Source organism: Tenrec ecaudatus, chromosome 5, assembly GCF_050624435.1.
Source record: "Tenrec ecaudatus isolate mTenEca1 chromosome 5, mTenEca1.hap1, whole genome shotgun sequence".
Taxonomy (NCBI): Eukaryota; Metazoa; Chordata; class Mammalia; order Afrosoricida; family Tenrecidae; genus Tenrec; species Tenrec ecaudatus.
In genome coordinates this window covers 166083402-166111153 of record NC_134534.1, presented here as the reverse complement: position 1 = coordinate 166111153, position 27752 = coordinate 166083402, and the positions used below count along the sequence as shown (strand labels likewise).

At 38.5% G+C, this 27752-nt stretch overlaps 1 protein-coding gene and 1 pseudogene across 15 annotated transcripts in view; one reads left to right on the top strand and one right to left on the bottom strand.

Moving 5' to 3' along the window:
- KMT2C (lysine methyltransferase 2C) overlaps positions 1-27752 on the bottom strand; it is a 327314-nt gene that overhangs the window by 205765 nt on the left and 93797 nt on the right. The gene's annotated exons all lie outside the window — the stretch shown is intronic.
- LOC142448536 (microtubule-associated protein 1 light chain 3 beta pseudogene) lies at positions 5447-26452 on the top strand (annotated as a pseudogene).

The following is a 27752-nucleotide window of genomic DNA, read 5'->3' as shown; positions in this document are numbered from 1 at the left end:
AGACAAACTATACAGACTGTAATTCATTAGTCTACATTACAATGTCCCAGGCATTCTTTAACAATACTAAGGTACATTCAGAATGACCTCTGCACTGAAATACGAGGGGGTGCTCCCTCCCCCATAAAACAAAAAAGCTCCCCTGAGCAGAGCTTTCATCTTAAGGCATTTTTCACCAGAGACAAGCATCAAGCAACTCACTCTGAGTTGGTCCACTCACTGGCGCAGCCTTGGAAGGTTCTCTCTGGTCCCAGTGAATTTTTTAATAAAAGCAGTTTTGCTCGAACCTTGTTTTTTTGTGATGGCCGATTTAAGAGAAATGTGCTGCTGTGAAATTTCATTTCCTTCTCTGGACGTCTGTCAACTTCCCAAACAGAAAATGTCAACAAAATTTGTGCACTTGTGCTTGAAGACCAATGACGAACCACTGATAGATGGGGAACTTATCTGGACTACTCTGAAGCTCAGTTCACCAAATTCAATGGAAGATTTGAGAATGAGAAGGGTCGCTGTGAAATTTGTGCCTCGGGTTCAGACTGACCAGGGAAAAGAGCATTGAGTAGAAACATACGGTGCTTTGAAAGAAATGCTCAAGAAGTAACCCAGACTCTTTTCAAAAGGTCATTACTGGTGATGAGGCATAATGCTGTGCCTATGACTCCGGAAGCAAACATCAATCAAGTCAGTAGAAGATGCCATCAACTCATCCAAAAAAAGCATGTGTGAAATCAAAGATCAAGATGATGCTCATTTGTTATTGGTTTTATATAGTGATAGTACACTTGGAGTTCTTTATAACAGGTCAGACTGTTCGTCAAGCTATTCAGAGATTCTGAAAAGATTTCTTAACAGTGTGTGACCAAAAAATGCCTGATTCATGGCCAGCGTGGGGTAGGGTGGAGGACTGGTTTTGCCACCATGACAATGCATCTGCTCAAGCAGCCATCGTTAGTGCACCAGTTTCGGCAAAAAAACCCAGCATACTTTTTGTTCCATGCACCCAACTTACCTGACCTCGCTCCACGTGACTTCTTTTTGTTTCCACGAATGAAGAGGGCCATCAGAGCAGCGATTTGATGCCAGAGAAGAGGTGAAGAAAAGAACAAAGGAGGTGCTACCAGCTATCCGAAGAGATGAGTTTGAAAAATGTTTCCAAGAATGGAACCATAGACTTGACAAATGTAATAAGTGTAATGGAAAGTACTTTGAAAGTGATAAGGTTGTTTTGTAAAAAGTTTTAGCCCTGTAACACCAAGTGTGACGTTTTTGTAACATTTCATTAAATGTATATATTTATATAGAGATAACTATTAAAGCAAAGAATAAAAACAAAAAAATTCCTAAAATTGAAAATTCAGGTGTTATACATAGCTTTTGGGGGGAAAATTCTGATTTTTTGGGGGGTACCCATTCATATTGCCTTTTTTTAAATGCTTGCCTCCCCCAACCCCTAAATATGACATGAAAAAGTTAAAATCAACAAAAAGGCTACTAGCTAGGCTTCCAGCAAATGGTCAGCTAGGTAGACAAGCTACCCAGATCATATACAACAATGACACAAGAAACTAAAAGAAACATCTCAATGATAATTCCTAGAAAGCTGTGCTTCAAAAGAAAATGATAATGAAGTAGATTGGAAATTGATTTGAACAAAAACTGAATGAAAACAGTGAACAGAGACAAAATGAACTGTGAATTGACCTAACATCGTTTGTCCATTTCGAATATTTGCAACTAGTGTTCTGATTGGGCAGTATCCTGATAATGCAACTCAACTCATCCAGGACCACACGAACATCTGATGGCCAGAAATGGATAAATTTCTAGAGTGACATTACCTTACTAAACAAACACAATGAGGTACAAACTTTCAATAGACTCTTAACAAAATTAAAAATTGAAGTTATTTTTAAAAAGGGGGAGAAAATGGACCCCTCTCAACAAAAAAAAGCCCAGATGGCTTTATTGATTTATTCTTCCAAACATTCAGAGAGAGAGTTGACACCAATTCTACTCAAACTTTTCCAGAAAATAGGAAACATTGAAATAATCCTAGATTCATTTCACAACACAAGTAAAAAATTGATAAGGCCTGGCAAAAATCACTATAAAAGGAAATTTTACACAAATATCCCTATGTGAACAGAGACATTCAGATTCTCAACAAAATCCTAGCCAGTAGAAAAATTGGTAATATATCATCACTAAGTGAAATTAATACCAGGTATGCAAGGAAGATTCAACATTAGAAAATAAATTCTTCATATAAATAAAATCATACCTGGTATTAATTTCAGTTAGTGATGATATATTACCAATTTTTCTTTTTTTATGTTAGCTATTTTTTAATATGCTTTATCTTTTTATTTTTTAATAAATCTTTTTATTGGGGCTCATACAGCTCTTATTACAATCCATACATACATCAATTGAGCAAAGCACCCTTATACATTCGTTGCATTCATCATTCTCATAATTCACCTTCCACTTGGGTTCCTGGAATCAGCTCGGTTTCCCTTTTTTTTTCCCCCTCACCATCCCTCCCAACTCCCCCCTTCCCCCTGGTCCCTTGATAGTTTATAATAGTTTATAATAGTTTATAAATAATTCCCCCTCACCCACCTCCCCATTGCCCATCTCCCAGAGAGGAGGTTACACATAGATCTCCAAGATTGGTTCTCCCTTTCTACACCCCCTTCCATCCTGGTGTCGCCACTCTTAGCGCGGGTGTTGAGCGGTTCATCTGTCCTACATTCCCTGTTTCCAGAAACCTACTGCACCACTGTACATCCTCTGGTTTAACCAGGTCCACAAGGTAGAAGTGGGGTCATGATAACTGGGAGGGGAGGAAGCGTTCAGGAACTAGAGGAAGGTTTTGAGTTTCATTGTTGCTACACTGAACCCTGAGTGACTCATCTCCTCCCCACTACCCCTCTGGAAGGGATGTCCAGCTGCCTACAGATGAGCATTGGGTCCCCATCACGCACTCCCCCTCAGTCACGGTGATGTGATTCCCACTCCCACCCCCCGCCTTTGTTGTTTGAGACCTGGTCTCCTCTGCCCTTCACGATCACCTATGATGGTGTGCTGGTTCCGTGTGGGCTTTGTTGCTTCTGGGATAGATGGCCGCTTGTCTGCTTTCAAGCCTTTAACTCCCCAGACGCTATATCTCTCAGTAGCCAGGCACCATCAGCCTTCTTCACCACGCTTGCTTATGCACACTTTCGTCTTCAGCCATTATGTGAGGAAGGTGATCACACAATGATTGTTTTTGTTCCTTGGTGTCTGCTACATGGTCCATTCAACACCTTGTATTCGCTTAGGCCGTGTGCTTCTTCTCTGTGGGCTTTGTTGCTTCTGAGCTAGATGGCCGCTTTTTTGCCTTCAAGCCTTTAAGACCCCAGACGCTATATCTTTTTGATAGCCGGGCACCATCAGCTTTCTTCACCACGTTTGCTTACACACACATCTGCCCTCAGTGATCATGTCGGGAAGGTGGGTATCATGCAATGACTGTTTAGCAGGGCGAGGTGCTATTGTATTGCGGGATTATGCATGAGGAGGCCCAATGTCCAGCCGCTACCCTACTACTGAACCTATAAATATATGCACATAAGTCTATTGCCCCCATAACCATAAATATATTTACATATGTACATGTCTGTATTTAGGCTTCTCTGTATGCACTTTGCCTCCTACTTCTTTCCTCTATTTCCTTTCGCTTTCCTCCCGCCCCACTACCATGTATATTACCAATTTTTCTACTGGCTAGGATTTTGTTGAGAATTTGGCAGAATCCAACACCATTTCTTTATTAAAATGTCCAATAAATAGAAGGGAAATTCATTAATATAATTAAGGGCATATATACAAAACAAGGGCATACTGGTGGAATTGTAGTTACCCTTTAGGCTGTCAACCACAAGGCTAACAGTTCAAAACCACCGGCTACTCCTTGGGAGAAAGATGGGGTTTTCTATTCCTATGAAGAGTTGTAGTCTCAGAAACCCACATTGGCAGATCTACTCTGTCTTACAGGGTGGCTATGAGTTTGATTTAACTTGATGGCAGTCAGTTTTCTGAAGTCAAAATTAAGGGCCAACATCATTCTCAATTGAAAGCACTGACTTGGGTTACAAGAAGCAGAAAAGAATGCCCTTTATCTCCTATCCAATATTATATATTAAGGTCTTAGCCAGAGCAATAAGGAAAAAGAAATTAAGGACACCCAAATAGCAAGGGAAAAATAAAACTCATCTATTGTCAAACTTTATGACCCTATACATAGAAAACCCCAATTAACCAGAAAGAAAATTACTGGAGCTAAATGAAAGAATCAATAAAGTGGCAGGGTACAGAATCAACATGCAAAATAAGGTGCATCATTTCTTTACACTAAGAAAACTGAAACAGAAATCAGAAAACAATATGATTTATAATAACCCCAAAACAAAAAAACTCACTTCCATTAAGTCAATGCCGACTCCTAATGACCCTTTAAGACAGAACAGATTTTCCCCTGTGAGTTTCCAAGACTGTAACTGTTTAAAGGAGTATAAAGCCTAATGTTCTTCTGTGGAATGGCTGGTGGTTTCAAATTCCTGACCATGTGGATCACAGTCTAACGACTGCTACACCATCAGAGCTCCTTACAATTTATAATAAAAGTCGCCCCAAAGGTGAAATACTTAGGAATAAACTAAGCAGAGAAACAAAAGACTTGCACAAAGACAACTACAAAACATAACATGAAACTAATAAAAATCTATGTAAAGCATATACCTTGTTCATGGATAGAAGGGTTAACATTGTAAAAATGTCCATATTAATTAACCAAAGCCATCTACAGATATATTGCAATCCCATACATTCCAACATTATTCATTAAAGATATGGAAAAACCCACTAACTTAAAAGTAAAGGAAAGTGACCTTGGATAAGTAAATCACAAGGAAAGATTAACTAAGTAGGCAACCTCTCACTTATTTGTAAAACCTACTGCACAGCCACCGTAGTCTAAACAGCTTGATACTCACACAAATGGAATCACACTAAGAATCTAGTGTAAAACCACTGATCCAAGGATAGATGAAAGGAGTCCCAGTGGCTATGACGGGGACTATTAACCACAAGGTAGGCAGTTCAAAATCACTAGCAGCTCCAAGAGGGAAAGATGTGGAACTATTTATTGGCATCCCCCCCCCCCTTTTTATCATGCCCACTGACATAAGATAGGCAGGATAAACAATCCTGAGGAGAAAACAATAAAACATGGGACATGGGAAAGAAGGAGGTAGAGGAAAGGGAGGAAGGCGAAAATAAACCCCAGCGACAAGGGAACAAGAGATCTAAAATCGATGGCATGGAGGACGCAGAATGTCTGGTGGAGTTTGATCAAGTGCAATGTAGCTGAGAAGAATTACTAAAAGCCAAATGAAGGTTGAGCATGACAGTGGTACAGGAGGTAAGTAAAAGAAAATAGAGGAAAGAGCCAGGAGGTAAAAGACATTTATAGAGGTATAAACATATTACATACAGATGTAAATATATTAATATAAAACTATAGGAAATAGGTATATACATGTAATTTACATGTTAAGTACCAGGGTAGCAGACAAATATTGGGCCTCCATTCAAGTACTCCCTCAATGCAAGAACACTGTGCCCAATTAAACTGGCATTTCATGATGCTCATCTTCCTGACACAATCACTGAAGAAAAAGCAGGTGCATAAGTAAATGTGAAGAAAGCTGATGGTGTCCAGCTATCAAAAGATATAGTGTCTATAACGCCAAGCGTGGCGTTATATATATGTGTATATGTATAAAACTATGAAAGTAAAGAATAAAAACAAAAATTCTTTTCATGAAACTAAAAATTAAGGTGTTATAGGGCTAAAGGCTTGAAGGTAAACAAGCAGCCATGTAGCTCGGAAGCAACAAAGCCCACATGAAAGAAACACACCAGCCTGTGTGATCACAAAGTGTCACTGGGATCAGGTATCAGGCATCAAATCATATCATTGCAAATGAGGGTGTGTGTAGAGTGGGGACCCAACTGGACTGTAGGCAACTAGATATCCCCTTAAAGAAGGGTCCTGGGGAGGAGAGCAAGTCAGGGTGCAGTGTAGCAATAACAAAACATACAACTTTCCCCTAGTTCTTTAATGCTTCCTGCCACCCCCAACCCCCCGACTATCATGATCCCAGTTCTACCTTACAAATCCGGCTAGACCACAGGATGTGCACTGGTACAGATAGGAACCGGAAACACAGGGAATCCAGGGCAGATAAAGCACCTCAGAGAGTGGCGATACTGAGAGGGTAGAGGGAAGATGGTGTAGAAAGGGAGACCCGATTACAAGTATCTACATATAACCCCTTCCCTGGGGGATGGGCAGCAGAAAAGTAGATGAAGGGAGATATCAGACAGTGTAAGACATGACAAAAAATAATAATTTACAAATCATCATGGGTTAATGTGGGAGGGGTGATGGGGGGGGGGAATGAGGAGCTGACAACACCAAGGGCTCAAGTAGAAAGAAAATGTTTTGAGAATGATGATGCAACAAATATACAAATGTGCTTGACACAATGAATGGATGTATGGATTGGGATAAGAGTTGTACGAGCCCCCAATAAAATGAGTTTTTTAAAGAGCTGTAATAGCCCCCAGTAAAATGATGAAAGGGAAAAAAAGGAAATGATAAAAAATTATAGAAGAACAATAAAGGATAGAGCACAAATGCATTAATGATATTACTAATGAAAAATAATGAAAGCAGATATGGAAGAAATCACTAATGAAATAATAGTTCAAGGTGTTCCAGGAAAAAATAGTATCCTACTTGTTTCAGCCTTTAACAGGAAATAAAAAACTAGTAAGTCTTTGGGCAATCTGCAAAACATAACTTATAAGCATGATCTATGTAGTTAACGAGGAGCCCTGGTAGTACAGTGGTTAGATGACCTGACTGCAAATGGAAACATCTGTGGTTCAAACACACCAAAGATATGACAGTCTATTTCCACAAAATTTTACCACTTTGGAGTCCTGTTACACAGTTTTTCGCTTCTGATAGTGTCACCATGAACTGAAATTGACCCAAAGGCGGTGGATTTGGGATGTACTTAGGATTGTGAAACAATCATTCCGCTCTCTTCCAAACTCTAGGAGTGTGGGAGTCTGACTGACGGACTCTGGCTGCCCTATGGGAGTTCACAGATTGTTTTACTTTGAACAGAATGCATCAGAGGTGAACCTGACTTAAACTATTTGAATTTCTGTCTGATAGTGAAACATGCGTGAATACTAACAATAAATCATTTGGACCCAAAACTGCTGTCAACCATTGAGAGGAGTCAGCAACCAAATGAAGCAGCCTCAAAACAACAACAACAAAAAGAAGACAATGAGCATGAATTTCCCCCTGAACCCCATCTGACCTCTGACCTTGCCTGTGTAGGGACCCATAAAAATACCTTGTGAATTAATTTTAGTTTTAGTAAAACCCAGAGAATAGAACTAAAACAGAAAAAACTCCACACACTGACAAAAGAGGCTTTACATTCTATTCAACTGCCAATAAAATGTGTACATAAACACATGCTAGAATACAAATAAAATGTCAATAGAATTTCTACAAGGGGTACACAAACCTGGATTTTCCCCCTAAAGCTATATTATTATTTTCAAACAAAACAACCTTGTCACCTTCAAAGGACTCTCCATTACATTTAATACATTTTTCATATTCATATCTGTGATTCCATTCTTAGAAACATTTTTTCAAAGTCATCTATTTGGATGGCATCACCCTTGTTTTTTTCTTCACCTTTTATATAATCAAATCATTGTCCTTTCATGTCCTTCTTTCACAGAAGCAAAAAGAACTCATACAGAGTGAGATCAGGTGAGTTCGGTCAAGGAGTCTAAGAAGCATGCTGTTTTTGCCAAAAACTGGCACAGTGAGATGGCTACATAAGTAAGTACATTGTCGTGGTGGCTAAACCAGTCCCCCCTCTGTCACAAATCAAGCCTTTTTTTGTCACACCATTACATAATCTTTTCAGAACCTTTAAATAGAAAGTTTGATTAACAGTGTGACCTGGTAGAATGAATTCCAAAGGCACAAGTCGACATTTTTGTCATTCTAGGAAGTTGATGCACACCCAGAACAAAGTTTGTCATCAATCAACATTTCACCATTTTTATTTATTTTTGTTTTCTTTAAACGTTTTATTAGGGGCTCATACAACTTGCATCACAATCCATACATACATCATTTGTGTAAAGCACATCTGTACATCCATTGCTCTCATCGTTTTGAAAGCATTTGCTCTCCACTTAAGCCCTTTGCATCAGGTCCTCTTTTCATTTCACCATTTTTAAAAAGAGAAAACCACTCATACACTTGAGTTTTTCCCATAGTGTTGTCCTTGTAAGCTGTGTTCAACATCACAAGTTTCCGTGGCATTTTTTGCTGGCAGGAAACAGAATTTCAGAGCCCACACACTTCTCAAATCAGCCATCACAAAAGAACAAGGTTCCAGAGAAACTGCTTTTATGAAAAAATTCACAGGGACCAGAGAGCACCTTCCCAGGTGGCACCACTGGGTGCACTAACTCAGAGAGAGTTGCTTGATGCTCACCTAGTAAGAAAAATGCACAGTATGAAAGCTCTACTCCAGCCAGTACAATTCTGATTTGGGGCACTCGGTGGCTACCCCCTCGTATTTTCCCAAACAACAGATGAGGGAACTCAGAAGAACCCAGTCAGTAAGGAAAAAATTGTACAATGATTAACCTTGGTGAGAATGCAAAATAGTGTGACAGCTTTCAAAGCAGTGGATTCAAAATATTTTTATGTGTAACTATGAGATGATCAGAGAGAGATTATACAATAAGCAATATAGGATCCCTGGTGATAATAGGTTACATGCTGGCTGTTAACCACAAGGTCAGCAATTTGAAACCACTAGCTGATCCACAGGAGAAAGATAAGGTTTTCTACTCTCATCAAGATTTACACTTTGCATGTCTATCTAGATAAGATATTTGGGATAAACAATCCAGAGGAGAAAACAACAGGACGGAGGGTTGGGGGGAGGGGCACGCAGCATGGGAGAAGGGGAGACAGACGAGGAGGGTGTAGGAGACCTAGTAGGGCTTGATCCAGGACAATGTAACTGAGAGGAATTACTGAAACCCGAATGAAGGCCAAACGTAGTAACAGGACAAGAGGAAAGTAAAAGGAAACAGAGGGAAGAACTAGCAGGCAAATGGCATTTATAGAGGTCTAAATACAGGCATGTACATAAGTAAATATATTTATATATAACAATAGGGAAATAGATCTATGTAAATATATTTACATGTTAAGCATCAAGGTAGCAGATGGACATTGGGCCTCCACTCAAGTACTCCCTCGATGCGAATACTTTGTTCTAATAACCTGATATTCTATGATGTTCACATTCTTGACACAACTGCCAAAGACAAAATGGGTACATAAGCAAATGTGGTGAAGAAAGCTAATGGTGCTGGGCTATCAAAAGATATAGCACCTGGGGTATTAAAGGCTTTAAGATAAACAAGTGGTCATGTAGCTGAGAAGGAACAAAATCTACCGGGAAGAAGCACACCAGCATGTGTGATCATGAGGTGTTGATGGGATCAGGTATCAAACATCAAAGATCTGGATATGCAAGGGAGTGTGGAGTGGAGCCCAAAACCCATCTGTAGGCAACTAGACATCACTTATAGAAGGGTCACAAGAAGAGATGAGCCAGTTAGGGTACAGTATAGCACTGATGAAGCATATAACTTTCTTCTAGTTCAGCAGTTCTCAACCTGTGGGTTGCAACCCTTTTGGGGTTCAAATGACACTTTCACAGGGGTCGCCTAGACCATCGGAAAACACATATTCCAATGGTCTTAGAAACTGAGACACAGCTCCTCTATCCGCCTCCAGGCAGGCCCAGCCACATGGAGATATGCCCACATATAAGTACCCGGTGTGATGATATCATCGCACCAACCCCATCACATACACCCCATACAAATACAGGTGTATGTGACAGAGTTATGTGGACCAGTCACAACTGTACAGAGAGCAGCTACTGTGTGGAGAGCGGCTAGTGTGTAGAAAGTAGCTGCTGTGTTTAAAGTAGTAGTACTAGAAGTAAAACAATGCTTCATAAATTACCCATAATTACTGGGTAAATGTAAAATCATCAACTACTAAAATATATTGTACCATGGGAACTTAATCTGGATGCTGATTGGTCTTTTTATCTTTTTATATTCAGCTGTGGTTGATGTGAATACTGACCCTTGTGATAATAACAGGTATGTAAAAAAAACACAGAATGGTAAATCAGGAAACTTAAATGAACTGTACTGATGAACTATGCCATGTATCATCTCTTGTATTATTAAAGTTATTGTTATATATTATTTTCACTAGCAAACCATCCCATGACAGTGGATCGTGTAGAGAAGAACGTTAAGAAAAGAAAATATATTGAGAATTTTTTATACTACGGTTTTACCTAAATAATTACAGGAGGAATTGAGAAACCATAATGTGCTATTTGTTGTGTTCCATCAGCCGAATCTATGAAGCCAAACAAACTAAAAAGCCATTTTGATAGCAAGCATCCTAGCTTTGCCAGCAATGATGCCAACTATTTTAGAAGCAAACCTGAGGGACTCAAAGTCAGACTTGACACTGGTGGCAAGTAACACAAACAAAACATAGCAGCCATTGAAGCTTCATATTTGGTGGCACTCAGAATCACCAGAGCTATGAAACCTCACACCATTGCTGAGGATTTACTGTTGCCAACGGCCAAAGACATTGTTCGAGTTATGATCAGAGACGAATTTCGTACGAAACTGAGTGTAATTTCCTTAGCTAACGACACAGTCCGCAGAACAATAGATGACATCTCTGATGATATTCTTGATTAGGCAAATCAGGAAATTAAATCTGTTCCACTTCCAATAGTTAGCATCTGAGTTGATGAATCTACAGATGTTGCAAACTTCACAGTGACTTGTTTACATGAGCTATACTAATGATGGCGACTTTGAAGATGTTTCTTTTTTGCAAACCTCTTGAAACAACTACTTCGGTGAAGTATTTGACACAGTTGGTTCATTACTGAAAGAGCGTTAAGATCTCTTGGGAAAAGATCTGTGTGCAAAGATGGTGCTCCAGCCACGCTAGGATGTCAATCTGGATTTTAGCATTTGGTACTGAATGAGTCACCAAGTCATTGGAACTCACTGCATGATTCATTGGCAAATATTACCAACAAAGTCACTGCCACGAGAGTTACAAGCAGTAATAAAAAGTGTCATAAGTTCTGTCAATTTTGTAAAGGTGAGCACTTTATCAACTGTTTTCACAACTGTGCAACTATTTGGATGCACCGTACAATACTCTGCTATTTCATACCAAATGAAGTGAGATGGTTTGAGAGAAAAAGTTTTAAAGCGTGTTTTTAGCTCCATGATGAACTCAAAACGTTTTTTAATCAGAAAGAAAGACCGTAGGTCGAAGCACTTTTCGGCAAAAAAAAGTGAACTGCAAAAAATAGCCTACTTGGTTGACATCTTTTGTCATCTTGAATGAGTTAAATTTATCACTGCAAGAGCCAAACACAACAAGCCTCAGTTTGTCTGAAAATCCCCAAAATGAAAATTCAGCTTTGCCAAATAATACATTGGATGAAAATAAAATTTACATGTTGCCTACCTTATCTGCTTTCTTTGAGGAACATGACACTGAACCAGACAAAAGGATGACAATGATAATTTTGCGAAAGAACACTTGCACATGCTTACAGATGAAATTTCATCGTACTTTCCAAATCTACCTGACATCCCATTTGCACTTGCCAGAAGAAGCCCATTCACAGTCAATATTGAAAATGTTCCTGAGACAGCACAAGAAGAGTTCACTGAATTTATTAACAGCAATGCGAGAACTGATTTCTCCACGATGCCAGTTACAAAATTGTGGATCAAGTGTGAGCAGTCATATGCTGTTCTGTCTGGGACGGTGTTGCTCCTTCTTCCATTTCTAGCAACATATCTTTGTGAAACATGGTTTTCAGCTTGTTGGTTATCAAGTCTAAATACAGAAGTAGACTTTATGGTGAAGATAACCTGCATTGTGCTCTTGCAAAGACTGCCACAAGAATTTCTGATCTGGTGAGAAAGAAGCTATCTCAACCTTCGCACTGACATTGGCTTTTTAACTCATACTGTCATAAATTGTAGCAATGTAGTTTACTGTTGTTATATTAAGACTGTTACCCATGCTACACTATGCTTCAAGACAAAATTTCATTTATTTTTAATTAGAAATAAATATTTCCCAATAATTACATATTGTTTATGTGATTAATCAGTTTCAAATACGTTCAATTTGTATATTAGATATTTACATTGTGATTCATCACAGTAGCAAAATTACAGTTATGAAGTAGCTACAAAAATAATTTTATATTTGGGATCACCACAACATGAGGAACTGCATTAAAGGGTTGCAGCACTAGGAAGGTTGAAAACCACTGTTCTAGTTCTTTAATGCTCCCCCACCATCATGACCCTAATTCTACTTTACAAATTCAGCTAGACCAGAGCATGTACACGGTACAAATAAGAGCTGAAAACACAGGGAATCCAGGACAGATAAATCCCTCAGGACCCATAATGAGAGTAGCAATACCAGGAGGGTAAGGGAAAGATGGGAGGAACCGATTACAATGATCTACATATAACCCCCTACCAAGGGGACAGGCAACAGAAAAGTGGGTGAAGGGAGACACCGATCACTGTAAGGCATGAAAAAGTAATAATAATTCATAAATTATCAAGGGCTCATAAGGAAGGAAGGGGGTGGAAGGGAAGGGAGGGGAATAAATGAGCCGACACCAAGGAGAAAGAAAAATATATTGAAAATTATGATGGCAACCAATGTACACATGCGCTTGTTGGCACAATGGATGGATGGATGGGTTGTGATAAAAGCTGTATGATCCCCGAATAAAATGATTTAAAAACAAAAAAGATTTACACTTTCAGAAACCCACAGGGGCAGTTCTATTCTGTTCTACAGGGTCTCTATAGGGAATTAACTTGATTGTGATGAGGGTTTTTTTTCTTTTATGATCTTCATATGCTTATAGCAATCACAGACAAATACCCCAAAGACTTGAGAGCAGAGGCTCAAAGTCTTGTACACCAATATTCACTGCAGCTTCAAATAATAAAAAGACTAAAACAACCTAAATGACCTATCAGTAAATGAATTAATAAACACAGCCAGTAGAAATAGATCCCGATGCATGTCACAGCATGGAGGCAGCTTGAAGATACTATGCAGCGTCAAATAAGTGTACAAACAAGCAAGTATTGTATGACCCCTCTTACATAAAAAGATCGGAAAAGGCAAATATAAAGAGACTAAAGTTCACTAGTAATTATCATTGGCAGACAGGAGAGGGAAACGTAAGATGAACAGAAATAGAAAAATTACATAGGTTAATGATAAAGTTATACAGCTGGATTATTATAGTTGCTATTTATAAATTATACACCTATAAAAAGTTGAAGGACAAAAATTGTGTGGTGTATATATATTTAATATAATGACAAAAATAAATAGAACAGTAACTAATACAGTTGCTTTTGTATAATCATATACCTCATGAGATTTGATTACTTTATTTGGAGGTTTAGAGTCACTGTTTCATTTGACACCCCAGGTGGCCTAATAATGTGTTAGTGCTAGTGCTCCCTAGCTCCTTGCATATCCCTAAGTCCTTAAAAGTTTACAAGCAGTTACCCAAGGAATAATAACTGGTCTTTACCCACCTAACGTCACAAGGCAAGAAAAATTGGGACTAGAAAGAAGATGTTAAATTTATGGGTAATTACATTCAAGAACAACTGCCGCCTTTGGCATACGACCAGAAGAATTAGATGGTGTCTGATTACCATTACTAAATAATTTGATCAAAGATTCCTGATCAAAGGGGGAAAAGAAAATCTCTTAACTGAAGTACACAGCAAACTTTCTGGAGATAGAAAGGTAATAAGAATCCCTGAAACTAGTGACTTGAGATAATCGTTTCATCTTAAATCCAAAATATCCATCTTTGAAAGGACTGCCTTGCGTATCATGCTCTTACATTATCTATTTAAATAGGATCATATTAATTACAGTGACTCAAATGAATACATAAGAAGCTCAGGAAAGAGTGAGTTTCTGTTAATAGGGGAAGAAAAATTCAGAAAAGGCGAGTGAAAATGATTACACACTCAAAGAATGTAATCAATGTGAATGAATTGCAGAAATGGTGAAACTGGTGCATGTTATGCTGTCTACATTTTCAACAACAAATCCAATAAAATTTGACAAAATAAAAATAAATGAATCCTACAAGCATTAAAACTTGCTAAGATCAAGAGAAAATATTAGGCTAAGATCCTGAAAGGGTCAGATCTTCATCGAGGCCATTTTCCCCTAAGAAGAAGAAACAACTGAAACATTGTACTTCTGGAAAATTGGCAAAAAACCTTGTCTACAGTTGTTCATGGGTTGAAACCTACCATATAATACTTAAATATAAGCCGACCCGAGTATAAGCCGAGGTACCTAATTATTACCTGGGAAACCAGACAAACTGATTGACTCGAGTATAAGCCCACGGTGGGAAATACAGGATGTAAATTAACACAGAGACCAGAGGGGAGAAATGGAGCACAGCCACAAACACATCCTTACCAGTTCAGCTGCCGGCGTAAGTGAATCACCACGGGTGCTTCTGCGAATTGGAGCCGTCCACGTCATAGGATGGCTCTGATTTGTTAGATGTGAGTAAGCAAACATTCAAAGCCCTGCAGTGTCAGCGGGGCTTTAAATGAACAGCGGAGGAACGGCAATCACCCACGAGATGTTACACCTCGCTGAGGTACCACTGACCCGTGTATAAGCCGAACCCCCCACATTTTTTATGCTGAAAAACTCGGCTTATACACGAGTATATATGGTATATAAATTACTCCTACTTTGTGAAAGAACCCAAAGGGGTGGGAGTTAGGGTTAAAATAAAACCCCCAAAATTTATCCCTTGCAAGAGCTACAAAATAACATTGATAATACAACAACAATTCATTGTCTCTGAGTCTATCTGAGTGACTTATAGGACAGAAAAGAAACCTCTATGAGCTTCCAAAGTCGTAAATCCTTTTAGGAACCGATGGCCTTATTTTTCTCCCACAGAGAAACTGGTGGATATTAATTGATCTTTTGGTTAGCAGCCCAATGCTACTATAACCCATTCTGCCACTGGGGTAAATATAGTACAGAAAAATACATATAACCATGAAATCAGAGATAGTGTGAAATAATTAAAAGAGAAACTCTATCTGTGGAGGGGGGAAAACATCATCCTGAATTGTCAAAAATGCATGTGGATGGAGTCAAATAGTCTGAAAAAATAAAATTAAAAGATAATGGAAACTGCTGTAGAAACCCTCTACAGGCCCACAACCAAAGAAGAATTACAGCAAGTCATGGAAAAAACTTACATCCAAGAGAAGTCTAGGACCAGATGGCTTCAGAAGGAAATTCAACCAAGAATTCAGAGAAGAGCTATCACAAATTCTATACAGACTATTCTAGATTATAGAAAAGGACTCCAAACTCCCACACTCACATTATGAAGTGCGCTTAACTCCAAGACCATAGAAAAGGCCTTGTAAAGACGCCATAAAAACAGAAGAAAAAAAAACTATAGACCAATATCCCTTAAAAACATTTACACAAAAATTCTCAACAATGTCCTGAGCAGTAGAATCCAACAAAAAATAATACAACTGTGATCATAACATGTACACAAGGGTGGTTCAACATTAGAAAAATCAGTGTAATCCACCAAAAACAAAATAAAAAATAAGCAAATTATATCATGCAATGCAGAAAAAGCATTGGACAATGTTCAACACTCATTCCTGATATAAACACTCAACAAAATGAGGATAGAAGGGATATTTCTCAACATAAGAAAGCCCATTTAGGAATAAACAAGGACAAACATCTGACTCAACAGGGAAAACTAAAAGCATTTCCCCTAAGAAGGAGGGGAACCAAAAAAGAATGCCCCCCTCTCACCACTCTTATTAAACACTGCTGGATGTCTTAGCCAGAACCATAAAACAAACAAACAAAAAATTAAAGGACCCCAGGCAAAGAAAAAGTAAAACTCACTTTTTACAGATGATATGACTTTGTATGTAGAAAGTCCCAAAGATTCAACCAAAAGATCATTGAAAACAACTAACAATGAGGCAGGATGTAAGATTAACAAGCAAAAATCAATCCAGTTCTTATATACTAGCGAAGAGAACGCTAAAAAAGACATCAAGAAAACGATACCATTTACAACAGTAACACAAAACATTAAATACTTAAGAATCAACCTAACTAGAGAAACAAAAGACCTGTCCAAAGAAAACTATAAGACATTATTAGAAAAAAAACAAAAGAGACTTACACTCGGAAGAATATCCCATGTTCTTGGATAGGAAAGTTTAGTATTGTGCAAATATCTATACTACTCAATCAATCTATAAATTTGTGGTTGCTAAGTTTTTTTGGTGCCAACATGTCACCCATTAAGAAGATATTGGTGAAGTTTTTCAGCGTGTCAATCAGGTCGCAGCTTGATGAGGTACAACTGCTCGCTGGAGGTGGGCTCTTCATTCTCTCTTTCTCTCTCTGTCTCTCTCTCTCTCTCTCTCCCTTCCGCTTCCTGTTGACAAGAGACTCTGAGACCTGTAAGAACCCTGGAGATGCTTCCACTGTCGCTGGATCCACGGGACTTGCACCAACCAGTCTGTGATCATTCTGCATCATTGTATGCAGCTGCGTGAGTCTTAAGAGGGACAGATGGACTAGTATTGGACATACGGACTTGAGTTGGAGTGGGCTGGGACATTTTCCTGATATGTACCTTATTTCCTAGTGTATAAATCGAGTTTTCAGCACATTTTTAATGCAGTTTTTGTGGTAAAATTAGGTGTCTCGGCTGATATTCGGGTCGGCTTACACTCAAGAATATATGGTACATCTTCTTTATATAAAGCTCTCTTTTCATTTACTTTATATATTTTACATACTTTTTAATAGTTTTATTAGGAGCTCATACAATCCATACATATATCAATTGTGTAAAGCATTTGTACATTCATTGCCCTCATCATTCTCAAAACATTTGCTCTCCGCTTAAGCCCTTTACATCAGCTCCTCCTTTTTCCCCTCCCTCCCTGCTCTTCCCTGCTCCCATGAACCCTTGATAATTTACAAATAATTATTTTGTCATACCTGTCCCTGTCCAATGTCTCCCCTCACCCACTCCTCTTCTGTTGTCCGGCCCCTGGGAGGAGGTCACATGTAGATCCTTGTAATCGGTTCCCCCTTTCCAACCCACCCTTCCCTCTACCCTCTCAGTATTGTCACTCACACTGCTGATCCTGAAGGGATCATCTGCCCTGGATTCCCTGTGTTTCCAGTTCCCATCTACCTTACAAATATGGCTAGACCTTATACAATGTGAGTGCCTTTGGATTTCTCTAGTTAACCCAGCCTAACACAAAATACAACACAATTCTGATACAAACCCCAACTTCATTCTCTAAAGAAATGGGAAGACTAATTACTAACATCACATGTAGAGAGATCTAAATAAACAAAAACAAAACTAAATGCCATCAAGTCAATGGGACTCATAGTGGGTCCTCTGTGGATCTCCAAGTCTTTCTCCTGCACAGCTGCTGGTGGTTTCAAACTGCTGAACATGTGGATCGCAGCCTACACCACCAGGGATCTCAGGATAAGCAAATAATTCCTTAAAAGAAAAACAAAGAGAAGGCCTCGCACTACCCAACCTCAAAACACAGCCACAGTAGTACCCAGATCAAAGGAACAAAGGTGAAAATCCATAAATAAATGCATCTACCTAGACACAACTGAGAGTCAACAAAGGGCCAAAAATCATTAAATGGGTAAAACTTTATCTCCATCTGCAGAAGCATGCAAAAGGGATCATACAACACCCCAAGTAAAAAAATGAACTCAAGGTGGGTCCCGAGACCTAAGACCATCAATGACAAAATAGGGAGAAACTTAAGAGCCCTATTTGCAAGGCATACACATACTATGAAATGTAGTAAGTGAAATAATATATACAGAAGACAAAATGGATGACTGGGACCTACAGACAAAGGCTTGTGGGCATTAAGAGAGTAAAAGGAATGCCCACAGACTTTAGCAACAACACAATGAAAAAGGAACTTAACTCTAAAATCTATGGAATTCTTGTTATTTTAATAAGAAAAAAGAAATCCAATTTAAAACCGAACAAAAGACATGGATAGTATACCAAAATTGGCATTCAAATGGCTAACAAGCACATGAAAAATGCTCATGGTCACTGATAATAAAAGCCCAATATATAAGAAAAGGAAACAAATGCTAGAGAGTGCAGAGTTAAGAACTCCTATTGTATGTGCCCCCATGTTCACAACAGCAAGACGTCGGACCCTGCCCAAAAGCCCACAAATAGAAAGATGGCTAAAGACTCGTTGGTGCATACACACAATGGAATCCTTTATTAGGTGCCATTGAGTTGGTTCTTACTCACAGTGACCCTATGCACAAAAGGAAACACTGTATGGTCAGGCACCATACTCTCAATTTTTCTAATGCCTAAGACCACTGTTGGAACCACTGTGTCAATCCATCTCACTCAGGGCTTTCCTCATTTTTGCTGCCCCTCCAGTTAACCAACCATGATGTCCTTCTCCGGGGACAGGTCTCTCCTGACAACATGTCTAAAGTATGTAAGACAAAGTCTTGCCATCCATGCCTCTAAAGAGCACTCTGGCCCTCTTCCAAGACAAATCAGTATGTCCTTTTAGCAGTCCATGGTAGTTCAATACCCTTCTCCAGCACCACAATTCAAATGCATAGGTTCTTCCTTATTCAATGTCTAACTTTCACATGCACGAGTCAATAGAAAATACCATGGCTTGGGTCAGGGGCACCTTAGCCCTCACAGTAATGCTATGCATTGTTAAAAAATTGTTGACCCTCTCAAGCACCTCATGGCATGGATAAACTTTGAGAACCTTGTGCTGAGTGAAGTTAGTCAATCACCAAAGGCCATATAATGCTTTACTATAAGGACAAATAACAAAACAAAGACAGCCATCTAATAATGTGTAATTATTTAATTGGCTATCCAAACAAGGTGGTTTAGGTAGGTCTAACACTTATGATCCATTCATCACCCCTTATTTGTACATCTTACAAACCACTTCTCCAGAAGAAATTCCATCTCAGCTGGGGTCAGTTTTTATTTAATGAGGATAGGAATAAGATCAAATAGATTCTGCTGTGTAGCCATCCCCAATGTAACCCCAAATTAATACATACTCCTCTAACAGTGATCAGTAAATTTTTAGGGGAATTTATGACCAGAGGAGAAGGGATATTTCTATCTCTGAGAAGGTGATTTCACTTCTACTGGTAAACTTAAGAGGCGTACACGCCTGTTATTAGGAAAACCTCCTAAATACTGCTTACATAGACTGCCAATGGGAGACCCCGTCTATTACTATCTCGCTAATTATGCATTTAGGATCAAGTTTCTTTTCAGCCCTTGGTGACCCTGGCTACACTCTGTACGCTATCTGGATTTTAGATTTTGTCTTTCCGAGATACAGAGCATCTTTCATAGTCCATATTAGAAATGTGATCTGGAAGCCCTATTAAGAGAACCAGACTTTACCTTAACCATACCTGTTGGGAGATTAAAGGAACTAAAATACTCTTTTTGTCTTAAAGTTGACTTAAACCAACACACTAGTGTGGGAAACAAGAGGACTGCTATCCCAAAGTCAGGGATTAGAAGACAGTGGATTTCGGTTCAAAACTTTTGCTTTTGAAGTTCCCAAAATTGGCAACTAAAACAACTATATATATTTACTATTTTCATACTTTCTTTGTTCTCTGTGACATGTCTTAGTTCTGCAGACACATTTTGCCTTAGTGAAGGAGCGTGACTATAATTGCTGCCTTGTGTCTAAGCCTAATTGCTTTCTTAACTTGTATAAGTTAACACCCAGGTGTTTTAATCTAAAAGGTTTTCCTATGTATATATATTTTCCTTTTCTCAGTAGTACTTTAAATTCTATACTACTGACTAGATTAATAATAATATTATTAGAATTATCAAACGTCTTATGGAAGTTACTTACTTTTCAACAGGCTGATAAAGCTTTCTCTAAATTGATCCAGGGATGCATATGTATATATAAATGAACTTTATATATAGATAAAGGAAAGGATTTAGATAAAATAACTTTAGATAAAGGATTTTCAACTTGCACTTAATCTAAGGATTAAGGAGCATGATTAGGATGAGGTTTTGCTTATTACTTGTCCTCATGAAGGAATCACTGAAGTTATGAATGCTGTAGGCAAAATGTCATCATTAGAAAGTGCCTTGCTAGCAGAAAGCGTGCCTGTCTTTAAGCCTTGTCTTAAAACATGCAGCCATCTAAGTGAGGTGTCAGCTAAATCCATATAGGAGGAGTACTCTAGCATGTGATACAAGGATTTTTGAATAAAATCTAAGATCAGAGGAAGGAATTGTATTAGAGCAAAATTATGAGCACCTAGTTTGCAGAAGGCTATGGATGACATAAAAACCTAAAATCCATTGCATTCCTCATGCAGATTAAACCTGCATGGAACTCCCACCAGAAAGCAATGGAGAGTTATGTCTTTTGTTTTTTAATGTTTCTTTTTCCATGTAAGAGTTTATTTGTCTACTCCATCAATATCAAGTGCATACTTATTAAGCCCTAAAAAGAGAAGCTCTGCTGGTGTTATGGTTACATGTTGGGATGTAATCATCACGGTTCAAAACCAAGAGTAGGTTCTTAGGGGAAAGACAGGGATTTCTAACCCCATCAACAGTTACTGTCTTGGAAACCCACAAAGGAGGGTGGCCAGGAGTCAGCACTGAGTTAGTTGATGGCAGTGAGTTTGGTTGTCTTCATGATGTGGCCCTGCCTAATACCTTCATACAGTAACCACTGAAGATATAGATGTTATAGCAAAGTGTTGGTAAAGAAATCAGATGGTATCTGGCTAAGAGAAAGAATAGCATTTGGTGTCATAAAGGCTTTCTTCAAACAAGCAGCCACCTAAATGAGTTGTCAGTCAAGTCCACAACACGGACCACGAGCCTATGTTTAAGGCAATGAAAACCAAGCTTTAAATGTTTCCAGGTATAACTAAAAGTTATAAAGAAAGCAAGTTTATAAAAAGAAAATATATATATATACATGAATATAAATTATGAACTCAATAGATAGATTTAATCACATAAGACCTGATGTGAAAACAAGGTAAGTGTACTGGAATATCTGTGAGGATTGGTCTGCAACAATAAAGCACAGAACAACGAAGGTTTAAAAAGAAAGTAGGCAAATGGAAGCAAATACAATGAGAAACAGGCTAATAAACATTTTCTTTGAAAGAAAAATTGATGGAGCAAAAACAATTTTTCAAAATCTAATAGAAAAGTTTTTTCAAAATCTAATAGGACCTCTCCTGGTGTACTCGTTAAATTTGGGCGACAATCTACATACAAGGTTAACAGTTCAAAACCACCAGCTACTCCTACGAAGAAAAACAAGGCATTCTGCTCCCTTAAAGAGTTACAGTTTTGGAAACCCATATGGGCAGTTCTGATTCATAGGATCACTATGAGCTGGAATAGACATGAAAGCATTGATTTAATAGTTAATAAATAATCTATTAAAATTTTTCCAAAACTGATGAACATATCAATAAAAACTTAATTCTAAATTGTATGAACTATTACAAAATAATACAATGAGAAATTAACAAAAGAGGAAAACACACAAAATTATCTAGAAAAAATTTAAATCTCACAACCACCTCGCCAGAGATGAAAACTACAATTGAAAACTATTTGGAGTGCCTGGCTAACAAAAGATAAAGCGTCTGGGGTCTTGGAAGAAGCACAACAGCCTGTGCAATCATGAGCTGTTGAAGGAATCCAGGTATCAGGCATCATCAGAACAAGAAAATCATATCACAGTGAATGAGGCGGGGAGTGCAGAGTAGAGATCCAACACCCATTTGTAGGCCACTGGATATCCCCTTACAGAAGGGTCTTGGGGAAGAGACGAGCCAGTCAGGGTGCGTTATAGCAACAATGAAACATACAACTATCCTCTAGTTCCTAAATGCTTCCTCCTACCCCACTATCATGAGCCCAATCCTACCCTTACAAATATATACTGGTACAGATAGGAACTGGAAACACAGGGAATCCAGGGCAGATGATCCCTTCAGGACCAGGGATGTGAGTGGTGATACTGGGAGGGTGGAGAGAGGGAGGGTGGGTTGGAAAGGAGGAAACGATTACAAGGATCTACATGTGACCTCCTCCCTAGGGGACGGACAACAGAAAAGTGGGTGAAGGGCGATGTCAGACAGGGCAAGATATGACAAAATGATATTTTATAAATTATCATGGGTTCATGAGGGAGGGGGGAACAGGGAGGGAGGGAAAAAATGAGGAGCTGATGCTAGGGGCTTAGGTGGAGAGCGAATGTTTTGAGAATGATGAGGGAAGTGAATGTACAGATGTGCTTTATACAATTGATGTATGTATGATTGTGATAAAGAGTTGTAGGAGCCCCTAATAAAACCATTAAAAAAAGAAAATCATTTGGAAAATATTATTTATAACCATTTCCCACTTAGGGAAACCATTAGAAATCACACACACTAGATTTAAAACCGAATGGTTTAGCAATACACAAATAATTAATCAACTAAACATTTACTCTGTAAATTGGAAAAGCAAAGCTCTTTACAAGACAGCAAAAAAATTAAAAATAATATAGGATAGAATTAATAAATGAATTCAATGAATAGTTTTAAACAAAACAAGAGGAGCAATCACAAATACAAATGGAAACTAGGAGGAAGTTATAAAAAAGAGAAATAAAAAAGGAAAAAGAAATAATTATATTCTTTAGAAATAATTCTTCTTAAAGAAAACAATAAAGAGAATATAACAGAGCTACACAAATAAATCTGAAAACATTGCAAACTCACTAACACTGAGTCAATTCTGACACATAATAACCCTAAAGGACAAAGTAGAACTGCCCCTATGTGTTTCTGAGACTGAAACTCTTTACAGGAGAAGAGAGCCAAGTCTTTCTGCTACTAAGTTGCTGGTAGGTTTGAACTGCTGATCTATGGTTAGCAACCCAATGCATAACCACTATGCCACTAGGGCTCAAACCCTATATAAATTGGTCTAAATCTAAACCCAAATTATAAAATATGACTTAAGACATAAAACATCTGGACAGTAGTAACCAAATAAAATTAGCAAATTTACTCAGAACACTTCCATCGCTTTACAAAATCTAGATAGAGTTGCACAGATGAATTATGGTCACCTTTCAAGGACTAGGAAATTCTAATGCTATGTAACCAAATAGTATTATAAAATCAAAGGATAGCCCAAAAACATGTCTCAAAAATAAATCATATTTGTAAGATATACATATTCATAGTCCAAGAGCTCACCACAGACCTACTAAATGAGAATCCAAGAGAAATAAAGGCCTGGGATCATCAGGGGTGTCAGGTGATTCTGATGCTTACTAAAATTTAAGAACTGTTGACATTGGTAACAGAAGTAAATCTTCAAAATCTATCTACTTTAAATTTTTCTATATTTTGTTTGTGATTATTTTTCTCTCATATTTTTCCTTTTTAATCATTTGTGATGGCTCCAATTGTTTTGACTCAGTTATATCAGTTGGGTCATATGTTTGTTTTCTAAAATTTTGTTAATATCCATCATAAATTGTGTCAAATGTTGCTCATGAAAACAAAGACCATTGACCTTTAAAAACCATTACACATATATCAGTCATAATATAATCAAACAGAAGCAGTGTATCACTCAGAATTATGAATTCTAAAAATAAAAGTACAACTGAATATTAAAAAAATCACTTTATCAACTAATAAAATTTGTCATATTTGTAGATCAACGAATGGCTATATGACTATCTGAGTGCTTGGTTTGGAATTTCTCCCTCAACATAAATTTGACTACAAGCGAAACCATGTCTGGTCTATTTACCTTTAATCCACAGTATACCACAATTGTCAGTGATTATACAGGATAAAAACCCGTCATTCATTACTAGTTATTTAAGTCCTAATAAAACAAAAGAGATAAGAAGAAACCAACGGAATACTTAACAAATACAAATAAACAGCTATTAGAAACTATAGATCTGTGTTTACCAAAGTACACAATACCACTCCCTGGAAATAATCCATCCCTGGAATGATCCTGTGAGGCTGTAAAAGAAGATGCCCACACTTTTCCTGGATTATGGGCTACAGTGCAAAAGGTTCTCATTACCAGAGGAATGTGAATATTTTTCTGAAAAGGGCCAATTAAGGTTGGAAATGTACGCTATAGATAGATCAGAATCATGGTTACTTAGAAAGTTAATATTAAGCATTAATAGCTAACTCACATATATGGACAACAACCACTTATACAATATAAGAAAATCCTCTGAGAATATCTTAAAACTTTATTTAAGCATACAAATATTGTTTTAAAATATTACAATCTAAAGAAACAAAATATTTTATATACTATAAATACTGATAGTCCCCAATGTATCTACAAATTCAATTATACTGCAATCAAATTCCTTGTAACTTTTTCACAGAAAATCATTCTAATATTTATTTTTAAGAACAACAAAATTTAGAAATTTTAAAAGTACTAAGAAGACTAACAATGAAATACACTTCAAAATTATAATTTTTAAAATGGTAGGGTTATAAATAAAAATAAACTGGCAGGTTACTGTGAAGAGTATAAAATATTCAATACATAAGGTTTTGTTTTTTGTTTTTTACATAGGGTTTTAAACAAAACTTGTCAAACACCACAAAGTAGAAAGAAAAATATACAATGTTATCAATTCTAGGAAAACCAATGATTCACATGGATATTTAATATAATGACAGTATTACATGTTGGCAGATAAAAGGTGGACAACAATAGTAAGTAACACCTATTACCATGTACAAAATGCTACAGTAATAATAAATAATTTGTACTATTGCACTTAATCCTTACAATAAATTTACAGCATAAGGCCCGATATTGTTGTTAAGTACCTTCAAGTCAGTGCCGCCTCGTGGAGACCCAAGTACAACAGAACGTAACACTGTATGACTCTGCAGCATCCTCACAATTGTTCACGTGCCTGAGTCTATTGTTGCGGCCACAATAATTCATCTCGTGAAGGGCTTCCCTCTTTTCCCTTGACCCCTTCTCTTTTCTCCAGGGCCTGGTATCTCCTGACACGTACAAAATATGCAAGACGAAGTAGTGCCATCCTTACTTCTAAAAAATCCTGTGGTCTCACTTCTTCCAAAACAGATGATTTGTCCTCTGAGCAGTCCTTGGTACTTTCAATATTACTCTCCAGGGACCATAATAATCACTGTTCTATATGAGGACCATTCAAAGTTCTTGGAAATTTTTGACTATCTTTTTAAATTCCATTTTTGCACAAACTTTTGGAAGCACGCGGTACTTGAGGAAAGTGAAACACAAGGGAAATCAGACAGTGAGTGGATAGAATCAAAACAATAATAAATCTGATGCTAGAGCACATAATCCTAACCACTATATTCTACTGGACACAACTGTTTCAGAAAAAACACCTGCATCCTAATACAGTTCTCACACTCCTGTGGAAAGAGATTCGTAAGAAGTCAATACAGGCCGAGCTACCGTCTGACGCCGCCGCCACCACCGTGCCGCGCTGTGCCGTCTGAGATGACCTTCAAGCAGCGCCGCTCGTTCGAACAGAGTGGAAGATGTCCGGCTTATCCAAGAACAACATCCTACTAAAATCCCGGTGATAACAGAAAGATACATGGGTAAGAAGCAGCTTCCCGTGCTGGAGAAAACCAAGTTCCTCGTCCCCGATCACGTCAACATGAGCGAGCTCATCAAAATCATAGGAAGGCGCCTGCAGCTGAACGCCAACCAGGCCTTCTTCCTGCTGGTTCGCGGCCACAGCATGGGGAGCGTGTCCACGCCCATTTCTGAGGTGTGCGAGAGCGAGCGGGATGAAGACGGCTTCCTGCACATGGTCTACGCCTCCCAGGAGACGTTTGGCATGAAGCCGGCTGCCTAAGACCGACCAAACCATCTCCAGAATGGTCACCCCTTACTAAGGGGCGGGGAAGGAAAAGGATGTTAGCGCGGGTTGATCGGCCAGCTCCTCTAAGCGCAGGCCCTCACCGCTGCGGTGTCCCGCCCACTGGGAGTTGTGGCGTGTTTCCCTCGCGCAGTGCGCGCTCTCAGCTTCAGCAGACTATTCTTATTTAACCCAGATGTTAGGTTTACAAATAAAGTGCTTTGCATTTTAAGTTGCCAATAAAATAAACATTGGAGTTAAAAAAAAAAGAAGTAAATACAGGCATGTATATAGGTAAATATATTTATGTATGACAACAGAGAAATAGATATATGTACATATATTTCTAGATTTATTATAAGGTAGCAGATGAACATCGGGCCTCTACTCAAATGTTCCTTCAACGTAAGAACACTTTATTCTAATAACCTGGCACTCTGTGATGCTCACCTTCTGTGTTAGTCTGGGTAGACTAGAGAAACAAATCCATGGATACACATATGTATATAAGAAAGAGATTTATATACAAGAGCAATTGAACATTGAGAAAAACATCCCAGCCCAGTCCAGACCAAGCCCATAAGTCCAGTATTAGCCCATATGTCTGATACCAATCTATAAAGTCCTCTTCAGACTCACAAAACACATGTAATGATGTCAATGTAGAAAATGACAAGCCAGTCTTTGGATCCAGTGGCACTGGAAACATCTCAGCACTGGCAGGGGTTTCTGCATCAAGTTGGGTCCATGTGTTTTGCCTGGTGCTATGTCTCCCAGGGTGTGAGCAGAGTCTCTCACCTCCAAGGAGGTAGTACTGGATTTCCCAGAATGCTCAGGAGAAAGCCATGCCCACACAGCGGCCTCATTGGTTATGATCTGATGACATGCTAAACTCTACCCCTACAATCTTAATCCTCAAAGTGACAATTATATATCTACCACACCTTCCCGACATAAGTGATGAAGAAAAAAGTGGGTGCATACACAAATGTGGTGATCTGGGACCTTAAAGGCTTGAAGATAAACAAGTGGTTATCTAGCTGAGAAGCAACAAAGTCCACATGGAAGAAGCACACCAGCTTGTGTGATCATGTGGTGTTGATGGGATCAAGTATCAGGCATCAAAGACCCAGAACAAAAAAATCCTATCATTGTGAATGAGGGGGTGTAGTGCGGAATGGAGACCCAAAGCCCATCTGTAGGCAATTGGACATCCCCTTAGAGAAGGGTTGTGAGAGGAGCCAGAGCGCAGCATAGCACTGTTGAAACAACTTTCCCTTAGTTCTTTAATGCTCCCTCCACCCACTACCATGACCCCAATTCTACCTTACGAATTGGTTAGACCAGAGCATGTACATGGG